This window comes from Cervus canadensis, chromosome 17 (assembly GCF_019320065.1).
Source record: "Cervus canadensis isolate Bull #8, Minnesota chromosome 17, ASM1932006v1, whole genome shotgun sequence".
Taxonomy (NCBI): domain Eukaryota; kingdom Metazoa; phylum Chordata; class Mammalia; order Artiodactyla; family Cervidae; genus Cervus; species Cervus canadensis.
This window is the reverse complement of record NC_057402.1, coordinates 60,497,833-60,515,468: the sequence shown is the minus strand read 5'-3', so window position 1 is coordinate 60,515,468 and position 17,636 is coordinate 60,497,833. Positions and strand designations below refer to the sequence as shown.

General features: G+C 46.3%; 1 long non-coding RNA gene and 5 other non-coding genes across 6 annotated transcripts; all 6 read left to right on the top strand.

Moving 5' to 3' along the window:
• The first annotated feature begins 3,181 nt into the window (after nucleotides 1–3,181).
• Nucleotides 3,182–3,264, top strand: LOC122419847. The gene has a single exon (XR_006263060.1). It is a non-coding gene; the product is annotated as a small nucleolar RNA SNORD115 (small nucleolar RNA).
• A 1,830-nt stretch (nucleotides 3,265–5,094) lies between these two features.
• On the top strand, nucleotides 5,095–16,992 carry LOC122454827. The gene is made up of 4 exons (XR_006273530.1): nucleotides 5,095–5,233; nucleotides 5,606–5,650; nucleotides 9,269–9,408; nucleotides 16,959–16,992. It is a non-coding gene; the product is annotated as an uncharacterized LOC122454827 (long non-coding RNA).
• On the top strand, nucleotides 5,290–5,369 carry LOC122419845. Its single transcript, XR_006263058.1, has one exon. It is a non-coding gene; the product is annotated as a small nucleolar RNA SNORD115 (small nucleolar RNA).
• On the top strand, nucleotides 7,390–7,468 carry LOC122419846. The gene has a single exon (XR_006263059.1). It is a non-coding gene; the product is annotated as a small nucleolar RNA SNORD115 (small nucleolar RNA).
• On the top strand, nucleotides 9,464–9,544 carry LOC122419844. The gene has a single exon (XR_006263057.1). It is a non-coding gene; the product is annotated as a small nucleolar RNA SNORD115 (small nucleolar RNA).
• Nucleotides 11,046–11,126, top strand: LOC122419848. Its single transcript, XR_006263061.1, has one exon. It is a non-coding gene; the product is annotated as a small nucleolar RNA SNORD115 (small nucleolar RNA).
• Nucleotides 16,993–17,636: the final 644 nt, after the last annotated feature.

The window sequence follows — 17,636 nt, the reverse complement described above, 5'->3', positions numbered from 1 at the left end:
TCCCCACTCCTGAACCCCCCTCCCACCTTCCTCCCATCCCATCCCTCAGGGTCATCCCAGTTCACCAGCCCTGAGCACCCTGTCTCATGCATTGAACCTGGACTGGTGATCTATTTCACATATGATAATATACATGTTTCAATGCTATTCTCTCAAATCATCCCACCCTCACCTTCTCCCACAGAGTCCAAAAGTCTGTTCTTTGTGTCTCTTTTGCTGTCTCGCATATAGGGTCATTGTTACTATCTTTCTAAATTCCATATATATACATTAGTATACTGTATTGGTGTTTTTCTTTCTGACTTACTTCACTCTGTATAATAGGCTCCAGTTTCATCCACCTCATTAGAACAGTTTCAAATGTATTATTTTTAATAGCTGAGTAATATTCCATTGTGTATATATACCACAGCTTTCTTATCCATTTGTCTGCTGATGGACATCTAGGTTGCTTCCATGTCCTGGATATTGTAAACAGTCCTGCAGTGAACACTGGGGTACACATGTCTCTTTCAATTCTAGTTTCCTCAGTGTGTATGCCCAGCAGTGGGATTGCTGGGTCATGTGGCAGTTCTATTTCCAGTTTTTTAAGGAATCTCCACACTGTTCTCCATAGCGGCTGTACTAGTTTGCATTCCCACCAATAGCATAAGAGTGTTCCCTTTTCTCCACACCCTCTCCAGCATTTATTGTTTGTAGACTTTTTGATAGCAGCCATTATCAGGGCTTCCCTGATAGCTCAGTTGGTAAAGAATCTGCCTGTAGGAGACACCGGTTTGATTCCTGGTTTGGGAAGATCCCCTGGAGAAGGAAATGGCAACCCACTCCAGTATTCCTGCCTGGAAGACCCCATAGATGAAGCAGAAAGGTGGGCTGTAGTCCACAGAGTCCCAAAGAGTCAGGCACGACTGAATGACTTCACGTTCACTTTCACTTTCATTCTGACCAAAAATGGCCAGGACCTTGCCATTCTGACTTGAATGATTTGAGGTCAGTGGTTCTCTTTGGTTCTGGACACCAGACACAGAGGATGTTGGACTATGGGGGAAGCCCGCCTCAATGCAGTCCAGAAGGGGGAGTCCTTTCAGGAACCTCAGTCTTCACAAAGGAAGGAATCTGGCCGCCACACCATCTTGCTAGTCTCCAAGCCCTTGGCCCTGAAAAGCCTTTCCTGAGACCTGAATTCTAGTCAGATAGTACGTGGAGGCAATGTTCGCTTCCCTGCACCCTGGGAACGTTCACACACGCGCCTCTATACACCTCCACGTGGCACACACTGAGCCACTGAGGGAAGTCTCCTGTGTGTGCTTTTCAGTCTCCCAAGAACCATTGGTAGGGAAATACCGTGCCCCTGGCCTGGTGACAGCGAGAGGCAGGTGGAAACCTGCCAACCAGGTCTTGGCAGGTAGATGTTATTGGCTGTTGAGAGAGCTGAAGTGTGGCCCCTGAGTTTCCATGGGGCTTGGCCAGGTCACCTTCAGGCATGCCAGTGTCTGGGTGAGACCAGTGGTTCCTGATGGGCTGTTTGATGGACTTTGCTTTGATCGCCCACTGGGGCCCCTTGTTTCTGCTGGGGCATTCTTCCTCTCCAGGAGCCACAGTCTTCGATGATAGCAGCCCCAGAGGAGAAACCCCTTCCAAGCACTCCTTCCTAGAAAGAAAGTTGAGAGCCCATAGGAGCCCCGGTATCATCTCCATAGTGAGGCCCTGATTGCCTGAAGTAGAGGGGAGTCCCCATGACTTGAGCCAAGCAGGGAGTATTGCATTGCTTTGTTTGGGGGCCATGGGCAGGCATGGGAACAGACACCCCACCAGTTGACAATCGCTCTTGTCCCTGGTATGAACATTCCTAAGGAAAAAAAAATTCCTATGCAGGTGTTCGTTGTTGGCTGTTAAGAGAAGCAGGCAGCCTCTGAGATTCCATGGGGCTAGGCCAGGTCACTTTTGGGCATGGCAGGGTCTCAGTAAGGCCAGCTACTCCTGATGGGCCCTTTGCTGAGTTTTGTTCCATTTGTACTCAGGCACCATGCGCCTCCTGGGGGCCACAGCCTTAACAATAGCACCTCCAGAAGAGAAACCCCTTTCGAGCTTACTTCCTAGTGAGGCTGTTGAGAGCTCTTGGCAGCCTATATTAACTCCATCATGAGGCACTGTTCACCTGAAGTAGAGGGGTGGTCCCATGACATGGTCCGAACAAGGAGTAGTTGCCTTCTTGTTGTTTGGAGGCCTTCAGAAGGCCATGGAGGGGATGCCTCATTAGGCAATGATGGCTCTTGTTTCCAACCTGAATGTTCGCTAGCAGGGCATTGCCAGGTTGACTCGTGATGAGCCCATGGGCCCGGCCACAGATACCTGCTTCCTCGAGCATCCATTGCGTGGAACTTCTTGACCTCTTTTTTTGTGTGTGATTGCGGCAAGTGGCCAAATTTCATGTTCCCTCAGCCACCCCTTGCTAGCACAGACCCGGACTGAGCTTGGAGGAGCATCTCCATTCCCCAAGACATGTCCATAGAATCTTGGCAGCTGAGAGGTCCTTGTGCTGGGTCTTCCATCAGGTGGAGAGACTATGAGGCTCTGTCTTCTCTCGGGACTCTTTCTTGAAGTCACCATTTCTATCTCCCTGGATGTATTGTTATTCATATTCTCACTCAAACATTGATCCATTCATCCACTTGTTTCTTCATGTTTGTCAGTATGTAGGATGGGAGGGAAAGATGGAGAAAAGTGAGGAGGTAGGGATGTAGCGAAGAGGATGGGAGATCAGAACTTAGAGAGGTAGGGAGGAAGGTCTGTGGTAGATGAGCATTTCAGCCAGGGATTTGTGTCCCTGCATATAGGTGCATTTCGTTGCTTTCTTGTGTTCCTGGACTTGTTGCTCTAGGTATGTCTTGTAGTAACATTTGCTACATCAAAGTGTAGCACACATGACTACCAAAGCCTACAGGGACAGACCAGGAGCTCTCACAGGAGTCTTTCTGCTCTCTAGACAGACAGCATCTGGAAAGGAAGGATTATCTGAATGTGGCCTGCTGCTCCTGGTGCAATTGATATCAGCCTTGGTGCTGCAGCTGGGTAGACAGAAACTCAAGTCCTTTACAGCTTCCTTATTTCCAGAAAGCTCTGGAGGTAAGACTACTTAGGTTCCTGTGCATGGATGCACTTCATGGGGCATGCCTCACTTGGGTTGATGAGAAGAATTCATATGGTTCTGAAAAGAGAAATGATTACCTAAAACTCATGTTCAACAGAAGTATGCTGAGGCCCATTGGAGGTTGCAGCCCAGAAACTAGAGGTCAGGGACATTTCTTTTTTCTCTGAAACCCTGGGATTTTGGTGTGGAGGCACCCTACCCCTCGAGGAGAGTCCTTGAGCCTCTACAATATCTAGGGGCTTCCACAGGGCAAAAGCCTGCTCATGCCTTTAATGATCCCAATTCTCACAGCCCACCAGGAGGTTATGAGGTGGGGTCTTTCCATAGTTCCTTCTTTTCAAATTGTTTCTTTTAGTCAGATGTTCTGTAGAGATTCTTGCCACATGCTAAATAACTTGAGGTGAGTGGCTCTCTTTAGTCCTGCACATGGGCCCCAGAAGGAGGTGGACCATGGGGGAGGCACCCCTTTAGGCAGTCCAGAGGTGGGAATACTTTTGGGAACCTCAGTCATCACCACGGTGGAACTTATGCTGCAGTGGCATTTCCAGGGGCTAGGAACTCCGGTATTGAAAAGCCTGTCATTAAACCTGAATTCTAATTAGATTAGACATGGAGGCAATGTTTGCATCCCTGGCCAACTGGGGTCATCCACACAAAGTTCTCTGCACACCTCCATGCAGAGCATGCTGATTGACTGAGAGAATGGTCAGCTGTGGTTGTTCTTTTCAGTCTCCCAAGAACCATCAGCAGAGAAAGATGGTGCCCCAGGACCAGTGATGGTGAGAGGCAGGCAGGAACCAATCTGCTGGGTCTTGGCAGATAGACCCTGCTGGCTATTGAGAGAGCTGAAGGTCAGCCCATGAGATTTCATGGGGCATGGCCAGGTCACTTTCAGGCATGGTGAGTTCTCAATGTGGCCACTTGTTCCTGATGAGCCCTATGATAGGTTTTGTTTCATTCACTGCATCGCTCAGGCCTGACACATATGTTTCATGTGGCGTTCTTCGTCTCTGGGGGCCATGGCCGCCAATGATAGCACCTTCTAGAGAAGTCCCTACCATGCTTACTTTCATAGTAAGGTTGTTGAGAACCTTTCAGGGTCACAGTATCACCTCCATCGAGAGGCACCATTTGTCCGAAGTAGAGGGTCAGTCCCATGATATGGACCGAGCAAGGACTAGATGCATTGCGGCTGTTTGAGGGCCTTGTGCAAGCCATGGAGGGGATGCTGAACCAGCCAGCAATGACTCCTGTCCCCATCCTGAAGGTTCCCATGCAGGGCACTGACATGTTAACTGGTGCTAAGCCCTCAGGTCCCGTCTCCAAATATCTGCATCCTCGAGCACCTCTTCTGAGGGATTTCATGGCCTTGTTTTCTGCATGTTTGCAGTATGTGGCCAGGCCCATGTCCCCTCTGTGATCCCTTGCTTGCAAAGACCAGGTTCAAGCATGGAGGAAGTCTCTATTCCCAAAACAGATCCATAGACTCTTGGAGGTTGAGAGGTCCTTCTGCCAGGCCTCTGTTGGGTGGAAAGTCCATGAGGCTCTGCCTTCTTTTGGAACTCCTCATTGAATATGCCATTTCTGGCTGCTTGTACATGTTATTCTTATATTCACTCATGCCTTGACCACTTGTCCACTCATTCCCTCATGTTTGGCAGTAAGTATGGTGGGAAGAAAGGAGTGTTTGAAAAAAGTAAAGAGGTAAGGAACTAGAGAGGTAGGGACCTAGTAGGGAGGAAGGTTGGTTGTAGTTATACATTTCAGCCAGGGATTTTTGTCTCTGCATATAAGTGTATTTAGTTGCTTTCTAATGTTCCTGGATGTGTCTCTATAGTTGTGTCTTGCAGTGTCATTCACTGCATGAAGGTGCAGCATGCATGACCACCAAAGCCTGCAAGGATGGAGTAGGTATTCTCATAGCTGTTGTTCTCCTTCTAGACAGACAACACCCCCAGAGGAAGGAAGATCTGAGCGTGGCCTGCTGCCCCTAGGGCAATTGATATCAGCCTTGATCCAGCCTTTGGTGTGGACAGAAACTCACATCCTCTAGGGCATCCTCCTTTCCAGAAAACATCAGAAGTAAGCCTACTCAGGTGCCTGTGCATGCATGCAATGCGTGGGGGCATGCCTTGTTGGGGTTGATGATGAGAACTCATATGATCCTAAAGAGAGATGGTGATCTAAAATCATGCTCAACAGGATTATGGTGAGGCTCAATGGAAGTGACATTACAGGGCCCAGAGATTGTGGTTTCTTCTGTCCTTTCTGGAGCCCTGGGATTTGGGTGTGGAGGGACCCTATCCCTGAGCCTCTACAGTGCCCGGGAGCTTCCATGTGACCAAAGCCTGTCCTGCCCTTGGCTTTCTTTCCTGATCCCTGCTTCCACCACCCACCCAGAGGATATAGCCAGGACCTTTCCTTAGCTACTTCTCTTCAAATTATGTCTTTCAGTCAGACATTCTGGAGAAGGCCTCACTGCGACCTGAACAATTCGAGGTGAGTGACTCTCTTTAGTCCTTAACATGGGCCCCAGAGGACAATGGGCTATGGAGTAGGCCCACCTCAAGGCAGTCAAGATTGGGGAGTTGTCTGTGGTCCACAGTCCTCTCAAAGGGGAACTTCTGCTGCAGTGCCTTCAAGACCATCTATGATCTTGGAGACTGAAATGCTTTCTGTTGGTCCCACATTCTAATCAGATTGATCATGGAGGCAGTGTTTGCTTCCTGGCTCCCTGAGGAATATCCACACACAGGTCTCTGCACACTTTTGTACAGAGCTTGCTGAACAACTAAGGGGATGGTCACCTGCTTGTGTGCTTTGCAGTCTCTGAAAAACAAGCAGGTAGAGAAAGATTATGCCCTAGACCTGGCAATGGTGAGAGGCAGGAACCTGTCCAGTGGGTCTTGGAAGTTAGATGGTGCTGACAGTTAAGAGAGCTAAAGAGCAGCCCCTGAGATTCCATGGGCTGTGGCTAATTAACTTTCAGGCATGGCAGGGTCTTGGTGAGACCACTTGCTCCTGATGGGTCCTTTGATGGGTCTTTCATTTTTCCATTTGGGCCCCAGGCATATCTTGAAGCATTCTCCCTCTCTGGGGGTCATGGCCTTCAATGATCACACCCCCAGAGAAGAAACCTTTTTGGAGTTTAACTTTCTAGTAAGGCTGTTGCAAGCCCTCCAGAGCCCTGGTAGCATCTCCATTATGAGGCTATATTTGCCTGAAGTAGAACAATGGCCTCAAGACGTAACCAATCCAGGAACAGTTGCGTTGTTTTTGTCTGGGGCCTTCAGCAGGCCATGGGAGAGGATATGCACCAGGGGACGAGGCCTCCTGTTCCCAGCCTGAACGTTCCCATGCAGGGCATTGCCAGGTTGACTGGTTCTGAGCCTATGTGCCCTGTCACCAGATATCTGCTTCCTCAAGAATCCATTCCGTGGGACTTTGTGGACTCGTTTTCTGTGTGTTGGCTGCAAGTGGCCTAGCCCCATGTCTTCCATTCCACCCCTTGCTTGCACAGATCAAGATCGAGCTGAGAGGTACATCTCTGTTTTCCAGGACACATCTATAAATTTTAGTGACTGACAGGCCCTTGTGCTGGGCCTTCTTCTGGGTATAGAGCCCATGAGGCTCTCCCTTCTCTTGGGGCACCTTTGTGGAGTTGCCGTTTTTTCCTTTCTGGACACATTACTTATGTATTCACTCAAGCACTGATCCGCTAGTCACTTGTTTCCTCAGGTTTGGCAGTAGGTAGGTTGGGAGGTAAGGATGAATGAAGAAAAGTAAGGAGGTAGATAACTACAGATAGGGTACATAGAAAGCTAGAGAGGTAGCAAGGAAGGTCAGTGGTAGGAGTACATTTTACCCAGGGGTTTGTGTCGCTGTGTATAGATAGATGCATTTTGTTGCTTTCTTGGGTTCTTGGATTTATCACTCTAGATATGTCTTGTAGCATCATTCACTGCATGAAGGTATAGCACACATGACTACAAAAGCCTACAGGGCCAAACTAGATGTTGGCAAAGCTGCTGTGCTCCTCTCTACTCAGACAGTGCTCCAAAGGAAGGAAGATCTGACTCATACCTGTTGCCTCCAGAGCCTTCAATGTCAGCCTTGGTGCAGCACCTGGGGTAGACAGAAACTCACATGCTTTGGGGCTCCATCATTTCCAGAATGAATTGAAGGCAAGCCTACTCAGACTCTTGGCATAGATGCAATGCGTGGAGCTTGCCTTGTTTGGGTTAATGATGAGAAGTCATATGGTCCTAAGGAGAGAAAATGACATAAAAATCATGCTCAAAAGGATTGTGCTGAGCTGAATGGAAGTGGCAGTCCAAGGGCAAAAGGTCCTGGTTCCTTCTGTCCCTTTTGGTGCCTTAGAATGTGGGTGTGGAGGTAACTGATCCCACAAGGAGAGCCCCTGTGTCTCTACCTTGTCTAGGGTCATTTACATAGGCTAATTCTAGTCCTGCCTTTGGCTTTCTTTGCTGATCCCTACTTCCACTGCCTACATGGAGGCCATAGGCAATGCCTTTCCTAAGCTCCTTCTCTTTGAATCTTGTCTTTCAGTAAGACATTCTGGTGAGGGTCTCACCACAACCTGGATGATTCAAAGTGAATGGTTCCCCTTTTTCCTGGACATGAGTACCAGAGGATGAAGAACTATGAGGGAGGCATGCCTCAAGGCAGTCCAAAGGGAGGAGTCCTTGTGGGAACCTCAGTCATCACAAAGGGTGAACTTATTCTACAATGCCATCTAGACAGGCTAGGATCTCAGACATTCAAAGGCCTTTCATTAAACCTGAATTCTACTCAGACTGGATATCAAGACAGTGTTTGCTTCCCTGGTCCCCTGGGGAACATCCACACAAATGTCTCTGCAAACTTCCATGCAGAGCACATCGATCACCTGAGGGGATGGTCACCTATGGTGTGTGCTTTCCAGTGTCCCAAGAATGGTTGGTAGGGAAGGATTGTGCCCCAGGCCTGGCAATGGTGATAAGCAGGTAGTAACTGGTCCACTGGGTCTTGGCAAGTGGACGCTGTTGCTGTTGAGAGAGCTGCAGGGCAGCCCCATGGGGCTTGGCCAGATCACTTTCAGGCATAGTGAGTTCTCAGTGTGGCCATTTGTTCCTGATGGGCCCTTTGATGTGTTTGTTTTGTTCACCCACTCGGGCACCTTGCATCTCCTGGGGCACTCTTCCACTCTGGGGCCACAGCCTTCAATGATAGCACCCCTCCAGAAGAGAAACCCCTTCCGAGTATACCTTTTTCATAAGGCTGTTGCGAGCCCTTTGGAGCCACTGTGTCAGCCCCAGCTTGAGGCCCCATTGCCTGAAGGAGAGCTGTGACACCTTGACAAGGGTCAGGCGAGGAGTAGTTGCCTTGGTATTGTTCGGGGCCTTTGCTGGGACACAGGAGGGGCCGCTGCTCCAGGCAACAGTGGCTCCAGCTCCAGCCTGAACATTCCCAGGCTGCGTGTTGCCAGAGTGACTGTGCTGGGTCTGTGTGCCCTGTCACCAGAGAGCCGCTTCCTTCAGGATCAGTTCTATGGGATGATGTGGCCTCATTCTCTGTGTGTTGGCAGCAAGTGACCAGGCCCAGTGTCTCCTCAGCCACCCCTTGCTTGAACAGACAAGAATTGAGCTCGGAGGAATGTCTCCATTCCACAAGACACATCTGTAGAATCTTGGCAGCCAAGAGGTTCTGTCAGGTGGAGAATCCTTGAGGGTCTGCCTTCTCTGGATTCCTTTATGGAATTACCATTTCTTCCCTCCTGGTCACATTATTCATGTACTCAGTCATGCACTTATCTGCTCATTCACTCATTTTCTAATGTTTGGCCATAGGTAGGGTGGGAGGGAATGATGAATAAAAGTAAGGAGGTGGGGAGGTAGAGAACTAGAGAGGTAGGGAAGAAGATTGGTGGCAGTCATGCATTTCAGCCAGGGGTTTGTGTCTCTGTATGTAAGTGCATTTTGTCACTTTCTTGGGCTCCTGTATGTCTTGTTCTAGGTATGTCTTGTAGCATTATTCACTGCATGAAGATGTAGCACGTGTGACCAAAGCTTACAAGAAATAACAAGGAGTTCTCACAGGTATCTTTTGGCTCTATAGACAGTCAACGTCCCCAGAGGAAGGAAGATCTGAGTGTGGCTTGCTGCCCCTGGGAAATAAATGTCAGCCTTGGTGCAGCACCTGGGGTAGCCAAAAACTCACAACCTTTGGGACATACTCATTTCCAGAAAGCTTCAGAGGTAAGCCTACTCAGGTGCCTGTGCCTGAATGCGATATGAGGGAAGTGCCTCAGTTGTGTCAATGTTTAGAATTCATTTGGTCCTGAGGAAAGATGATGACCTAAAAATCATGCTCAAAAAGATTATGCTGAAACCCAATGGACACGTCCATGCAGAAGCAGGAGGTCTCTCTGTCCCTTCTGGAACCCTGGGATTTGGCTGTGGAGGCCCCGTATCCCACAGAGAGTTCACTTAATTACTCTCAGCAGTGTCTCGGGGCTTCCATGTGGCCAAGGACTGGCTCTGCCTTTGGCTTTCGTTCCTAATCCCTGTTTTTACCACTCACCCGGAGGACATACACTGGGCCTTTCCTTAGCACCTTCTTTCTGAATTGTGTCTTTCAGTCAGACATTCTGGCGAGGATCTTGCCGTGGCCTGAATGATTCAAGATTAATGGCTCTCTTTTGTCCTCAACACAGGCCCCAAAGGAAGACGGACTATGGGGGAGGCAAGCATCAAGGTAGTTGAGAGAGGGGCATCCTTGCAGGAACCTCAGTTCTCACAAAAGGGGAACTACTGCTGTGGCACCATCACAACAGGCTAGGAACTCGGGCACTGAAAAGCCTTTCATTAAACCTGAATTCTTGTCATATCATACACGGAGGCCATGTTTGCTTCCCTTGCCCTCCGGGGAACATCCATCCACACACAGGTCTCTGCACATCTTTGTCCAGAGCACACTGATCTACTGAGGGGATGGTCACCTGTGGTGTGTCCTTTTCAGTTTCCCAGTAATTTTTTGTAGGGAAAGATCCTGCCTCAGGCCTGGCAATGATGAGAGGCAGGCATGAACCTGTCTAGGCAGGTAGACACTGCTGGCTGTTGAGAGAGCTGAAGGGTGGCCCCTGAGATTCCATGGTGCTTGGCCAGGTCATTTTCAGGATGGCAAGTTCTCATGACACCAGTTGTTCTGATGGGCCCTTTGACATGTTTTGTCCTGTTCGTCCACTTAGGCCCCTTGAATCTCCTGCAGCATTCTTCCTCTCTGGTGGCCATAGCCTTCAATGATAGCAACCCCAGAGGAGAAACCGTTCCAAACTTACCTTCCTAGTAAGGCTGCTGAGAGCCCTTCAGAGCCCCGGTATCATGTTCATCGTGAGGCCCCATTTGCCTGAAGTAGAGGAGTGTCTTCATGATGTGAACCAAATAGAGAGTAGTTGCATTGTTGTTGCAGGACCTTTGCAAGCCATTGGAGGTGAGGCTGCACCAGATAACAATGTCTCCTGTCCCCAGCCTGAATGCTCCTGTGTAGGGCATTGCCGGGTTGACTGGTGCTGAGCCCACGGGCCCCAAATCCAGATATCTGCTTCCTTGAGCATCATTTCTTGCTTGTTGCTTCATTTTTCCATATGTTGGTGCCAAACGACCAAGCTCCATGTCTTTTCACCCACTCCTTGCTTGCAAAGGCCAGAAAATGCCAGAGAGGAAGGAAGATCTGAGTGTGGCCTGCTGCCCCCAGACCAATTGATGTATCTTGGTCTGGAATCTGGGGTAGGCAGACTCTCATCCTGTGGGACATACTCATTTCCAGAAACCCTCAGAGATAAGCCTACTCAAGTCCCTGTGCATAGATGCAATGAGTGGGAAGTGCATTGTTTGACTTGATGAATAGAATGCATATGGTCCTGAAGAGAGATGATGACCCAAAAGTCATGCTCAGTACAATTACACTGAGGCCCAGTGGAAACAGCAGTCCAGGGGCAGGATGTCAGGGATCTTTCTGTCCCTTCTGGAGCCCTGGGATTTGACTGCAGAGGTACCCTATCCCTCAAGGAAAGCCCCTCTGTCTCTACAGTGCCTAAGGGCTTCCTTGTGGCCAAGGCCTGGTCCTGCCTTTGTCTTTCTTTCCTGTCCCCTACCTCCAGTGTTTTGTCAAGAGAATGCACTGTTCATAGCAAACACCCTCTTCCAATAACACAAGAGAAGACTCTACACATGGACATCACCAGATGGTCAATACCGAAATCAGATTGATTATATTCTTTGCAGCCAAAGATGGAGAAGTTCTATACAGTCAGTAAAAACAAGACTGGGAGCTGACTGTGGCTCAGATCATGAACTCCTTATTGCCAAAGTCAGACCTAAATCAAAGAAAGTAGGGAAAACCACTTGAACATTCAGGTATGACCTAAAGCAAATTCCTTAAAATTATTCAGTGGAAGTGAGCAATAGATTTAAGGGACTAGATCTGATAAACAGAGTGCCTGATGAACTATGGATGGAGGTTCCTGACACTGTACAGGAGTCAGGGATCAAGACCATCCTCAAGGGAAAAAAAATGCAAAAAACAGAATGGCTGTCTGAGGAGGCCTTACAAATAGCTGTGATAATAAGAGAAGTGAAAAGCAAAGGAGAAAAGGAAAGATATACCCATTTGAATGCAGAGTTCCAAAGAATAGGAAGGAGAGACAAGAAAGCCTTCCTCAGTGATCAGTGCAAAGAAATAGAAGAAAACAATAGAATGGGAAAGACTAGAGATCTCTTGAAGAAAATTAGAGATACCAAGGGAACATTTCTTGTAAAGATGGGTTCAATAAATGACAGAAATGGTATGGACCTAACAGAAGCAGAAGATATTAAGAAGAGGTGGCAAGAATGCACGGAAGAACTATACAAAAAAGATCTTCATGATCTATACAAAAAAGATAACCAAGATGGTGTGATCATTCACCTAGAGCCAGACATCCTGGAATGTGAAGTCAAGTGGGCCTTAGGAAGAATCACTATGAACAAAACTAGTGGAGGTGATGGAATTCCAGTTGAGCTATTTCAAATCATAAAAGATGATGTTGTGAAAGTGCTGCACTCAATATGCCAGCAAATTTGGAAAACTCAGCAGTGGCCACAGGAGTGGAAAAGGTCAGTTTTCATTCCAATCCCAAAGAAAGGCAATGCCAAAGAATGCTCCAACTACCACACAATTGCACTCATCTCACACGCTAGTAAAGTAATGCTCAAAATTCTCCAAACCAGGCTTCAGAAATACATGAGCCGTGAACTTCTAGATGTTCAAGCTGGATTTAGAAAAGGCAGAGGAACCAGAGATCAAATTGCCAACATCTGCTGGATTATCGAAAAATCAAGAGTTCCAGAAAAACATCTATTTCTGCTTTATTGACTATGCCAAAGCCTTTGACTGTGTGGATCACAGCAAACTGTGGAATATTCTGAAATTGATGGGAATACCTTCCCTGCCTCTTGAGAAATCTGTATGCAGGTCAGGAAGCAACAGTTAGAACTGGACGTGGAACAACAGACTGGTTCCAAATAGGATAAGGAGTACATCAAGACTGTATATTGTCACCCTGCTTGTTTAACTTATATGCAGAATACATCATGAGAAACACTTGGCTGGATAAAGCACAAGCTAGAATCAAGACTGCCAGGATAAATATTGATAACCTCAGATATGCAGATGACACCACCCTTAGGACAGAAAGGGAAGAAAAACTAAAGAACCTCTTGATGAAAGTGAAAGAGGAGAGTGAAAAAGTTGGCTTAAAGCTCAACATTCAAAAAACTAAGACCATGGCATCTGATCCCATCACTTCATGGGAAATAGATGGGGAAACAGTGGAAACAGTGGCTGACTTTATTTTGGGGGCCTCTAAAATCACTGCAGATGGTGATTGCAGCCATGAAATTAAAAGACACTTGCTCCTTGGAGGGAAAGTTATAACTAACCTAGACAGCATATTAAAAAGCCAAGACATTACTTTGTCAACCACAGTCCGTCTAGTCAAGGCTATGTTTTTTCCAGTAGTCATGTATGGATGTGAGGGTTGGACTATAAAGAAAGCTGAGCGCTGAAGAATTGATGCTTTTGAACTTTGGTGTGGAGAACACTCTTGAGAGTCCCTTGGACTGCAAGGAGATCCAACCAGTCCCTCCTAAAGGAGATCAGTCCTGGGTGTTCATTGGAAGGACTGATGTTGAGGCTGAAACTCCAATACTTTGGCCACCTGATGCAATGAACTGACTCATTTGAAAAGACCCTGCTGCTGGGAAAGATTGAAGGCAGGAGGAGAAGGGGACGACAGAGGATGAGATGGTTGGATGGCATTATCAACTTAATGGACATGAGTTTGAATAAACTCCGGGAGTAGGTTATGGACAGGGAGGCCTGGTGTGCTGTGACTCATGGGGTTGCAAAGAGTCAGATACGACTGAGCAACTGAACTGAATTGAGCCTCCAGGGCCAACCCAGAGGATGTTGGCAGGCCTTTGTTTAGCTCCTTCTCTCAAATTGTGTCTTTCTGTCAGACGTTCTGGTGAGGATCTTGCGATGGCCTGAATGATTTCAGGTGAGTGGGTCTCTTTGGTCCTAGACACAGGCTCCAGAAGTGTTGGACTGCATAGGAGGCCTTCCTCAAGGCAGTCCAGAGGGCCGAGTCTTTTTTGTAATCTCAGTCCTCACAAGGTAGGACTTCTTGACTTATATCAGGATGGTGGCACCACCTTGACGGGTTAAGATCTTCAACATTGAAGAACCTTTTGTTAAGCTTAAATTCTAGTCATATGGGTCACGGAGGCAATGTTTGCTTCCCTGGTCCCTGGAGAACATCCACACATAGGATTCTGCATACCTCCATGCAGAGCACGCTGATCCAATGGGGGTCAGTCACCTGTGGTGTGTGCTTTGCAGTCTCCCAAGAAGAGGGAATATCCCCAAGTCTGGCAATGTTAAGAGGCTGGCAGGAACCCATCCACCAGATCTTGGCAGGTAAATTCTGCTTGCTGTCGAAAGATGAGTCACAGTCCCTGGGATACTATAAGACTTGACCAGGTCATGTTCAGGCATGGCAAACAACTGTGAGGCCAGTTGTTTCTGACAGACCCTTTAATGGGTTTTGCTTCACTGGCCAACTCAGGCTTCTTGTGTCTCCTAGGGCATTCTTCCTCTCTGGGGGGCCACAGCTTTTAAAGATGGCTCCCCCTAGAGGAGAAATCCCTCTGAGAGTACCTTCCTAATAAGGCCTTTGAGAGCCATTTGGAAACCTGGTATCATCTGCAACATGAGGCCCTATTTGCCCAAAGTAAAAGGTTGGACCCATGACATGGACTGAGTAGGGAGTAGTTGCATTGCTGTTTGCGGAGTTTCATCAGGTCATTGGAGAGGACACTGCAGCAGACAATGATGGCTCTTTTGCACAGCCTGAATGTTCCCATGCAGGGCATTGCAAGTTTGACTGGTGCTAAGCCCATGGGCCTTTCTCCATACGTCTGATTTCTTGAGCATAAATTCATGTGGTCACATAGCCACATTGTGTGTTTTTACAAAGAAAAATAGAAGCCTAGTGTCTTGCACAAGCTGGGTTTCAAAGAGGTAGAGGAACCAGAGATCAAATTGCCAGCATTCACTGGATCATGGTGAAAGCAAGGTAGTTTCAGAAAAACATTTATTTCTGCTTCATTGACTTCACTAAAGCCTTTGTGCTGATCACAACAAACTGGAAAATTCTTAAAGATGGGAGTACCAGACCACCTTACCTCTCTCATGAGAAATCTATATGTGGGTCAAGAAACAATAATTAGAACAAGACATGGAAGAATGAACAGGTTCAAATTTGGAAAGGAGTGTAGCAAGGATGTATATCATCACCCTGCTTATTTAACTTATTTGTAGAGTACATCATGTGAAATGCTGACCTGAATGAATCAAGATTGCCAGGATAATTATCAACAACCTCAGATATGCAGATGATAGCACTTTAATGGCAGAAAATAAAGAGAAACTAAAGAGCCTCTTAATGAGGGTGAAAGAGGAAAGTGAAAAAGCTGACTTGAAACCCAACTTTAATAAAAACTAAGATTATGGCATCCAGTCCCATAACTGTATGGCAAATAAAAGGAAATAAAGTGGAAGTAATGACAAAGTTTATTTTCTTGGGCTCCAAAATCACTGTGATAGTGACTAAAGACATGAAAGTAAGGAAGGAAAGCTATGACAAACCTAGACAGCTTATTAAAAAGCAGAGACATCACTTTGCCAACAAAGGTCCATATAGTCAAAGCTATGGTTTTTCCGGTAGTCATGTATTTACATGAGAGTTGGACTATAGGGCTAACTGCAGAAGAATCGATGCTTTCAAATTGTTGTGCTAGGCTTCCCTCTTCAGAGTCCCTTGGACTTCAAGGAGATGAAGCCAATCATAAAGGAAATCGATCTTAAATATTAATTGGAAGGGCTGTTTCTGAACCTGAAGATCCAATACTTTGGCCACCTGATATGAAGAGCCAGCTCATTGGAAAAGACCTCAATGATGGGAAAGATTGAAGGCAAAAGGAGAAGGGGGCAGCAGAGGATAAGATGGAAAGATAGCGTCACTGACTCAAAGGACACGAATCTGAGCAAACTCTGGGGGATAGTGAAGGACAGAGAAGCCTGCTGTGCTAGTGTCCATGGGGACTCTAAGAGTCAGACAGGACTAAGAGACTGAACAGCAACAGCAGCGGTGTCCTGCTTGTCATCTGTAGTTTGAACAGACATTGAAGAACCAGTAAAAATTTCTCCCTTCTTTAATCATTCCATGTTGTGTGAATCAAATACTGCATAATTAATGGTGCTTTTGATTGCATTCTATATTTGTTTTTGATATAAAGACATGTCAAATAAATGATTTACCTTTAAAAATTTTTATTTCTCATCATTGAATAGTGTCCATTTTTTGTCCTTCATTACAGATTACTTAGTAAGATGGCTTTTTGGTCATTTTTGACTGTGCTTTTACCATCATATCTTCCTGCAATCAATCTAGCCACTTGTACACTGAAATTCAAACTTTATTCCCACTAGGTGCTTTCTGGACCTGTTATGGATATTTGTGAATATGCATATTCCCTAAATAAATTAGTTATTTGTTGAATGCCTTCTTAATAGCTGATACTAATTGGCAGGAATTTTCCAAATATTTTAGTGCTCTTCAGTTTTTATTTTTCAAGCCTTTTGATACTAGTTTTTTGGTACTTTTTATTCTCTTTTTTTCTTTCTGCATGTCTGATTGATAGGTGGTATACAAGTCTATGATATTATGTGAGTGACAACACCAGTGTAGCATGTGGTGACTCAAATTTCAAATAAAGCATTGGACTAGTGAAAACAGGGTTCTATGAAAGTTTCATTCAATTGGGAAACATGAAGATTATAATGGATTTTCTTCATGTAAATGACTGGTATAATTTCCAAGATCTTTTTGAGAAACTTTCATCTATCTTCTGAATTTACTTTAATTGAAACTTCAGAAGTTTTATTATTCTATGGTGAATATTTATCATAACCTAAAAATGTTTAAGCAATTCATTTTCATTGTATTTTAGTGTGGTTATAGTGCTGTAATATGTTTTAAGCATTCATGGACTACTCATAATTAAGAGACCTGGGCAACTGTGGCCTCATGTTTGAGATTCATGTCTATGCTTTGCCTATGATATGTGGTCTTGAGTACAATCTATGCAAACCGATGTATCTTCTAACATTTCTGATACTTGCATTGCTTTACTTCTTTCCTCAGACAGGAAGTGGGCGTCCCTGGTGGCTCAGATGGTAAAGCGTCTGTCTGCAGTGCGGGAGACCTCGGTTCCATCCCTGGGTTGGGAAGACCCCCTGGAGAAGGAAGTGGCAGCCCACTCCAGTACTCTTGCCTGGAGAATCCCATGGATGGAGGAGCCTAGTAGGCCACAGTCCATGGGGTCGCAAAGAGTCAGACAAGACTGAGCGACTTCACTTTCACTTTAGAAAGGAAGTACATAGTACAATTAATTATTATTGTTCTTGATATTGCATCCTTGATAATACACCTAAGGACTTGCTTGTTTATGTCCTTGATTGACAAACCTGTAGTCAACAACATGAGAATTTTGGATATTTTAGAGTAAGAATAATATTCCTTGTGTAGAAATTATAGAATAGTCCACATGAACAATACATACATGAGAGATGTAGTTCTCAATAATAATAATGAAAAAAATGAAATCTCAATCTCCTAAAGCATCTGGTAGATCCCCAGAAATGTTGTAGTAAATGTTCCAGTTTACCCTTGAAAGGTTGTTTTGGTCTACAGGTTATGGTTCTTGCCTCAAGCATGAGAGGTCCCAGGTTCAGATCCCGGACAAGCCCCCAAGATGAAAGGTTGTTGCTGAACCCTGAAAGATGCCAGGATTCTTGGCCTCCAGAGGAGAGGAATTCAAAT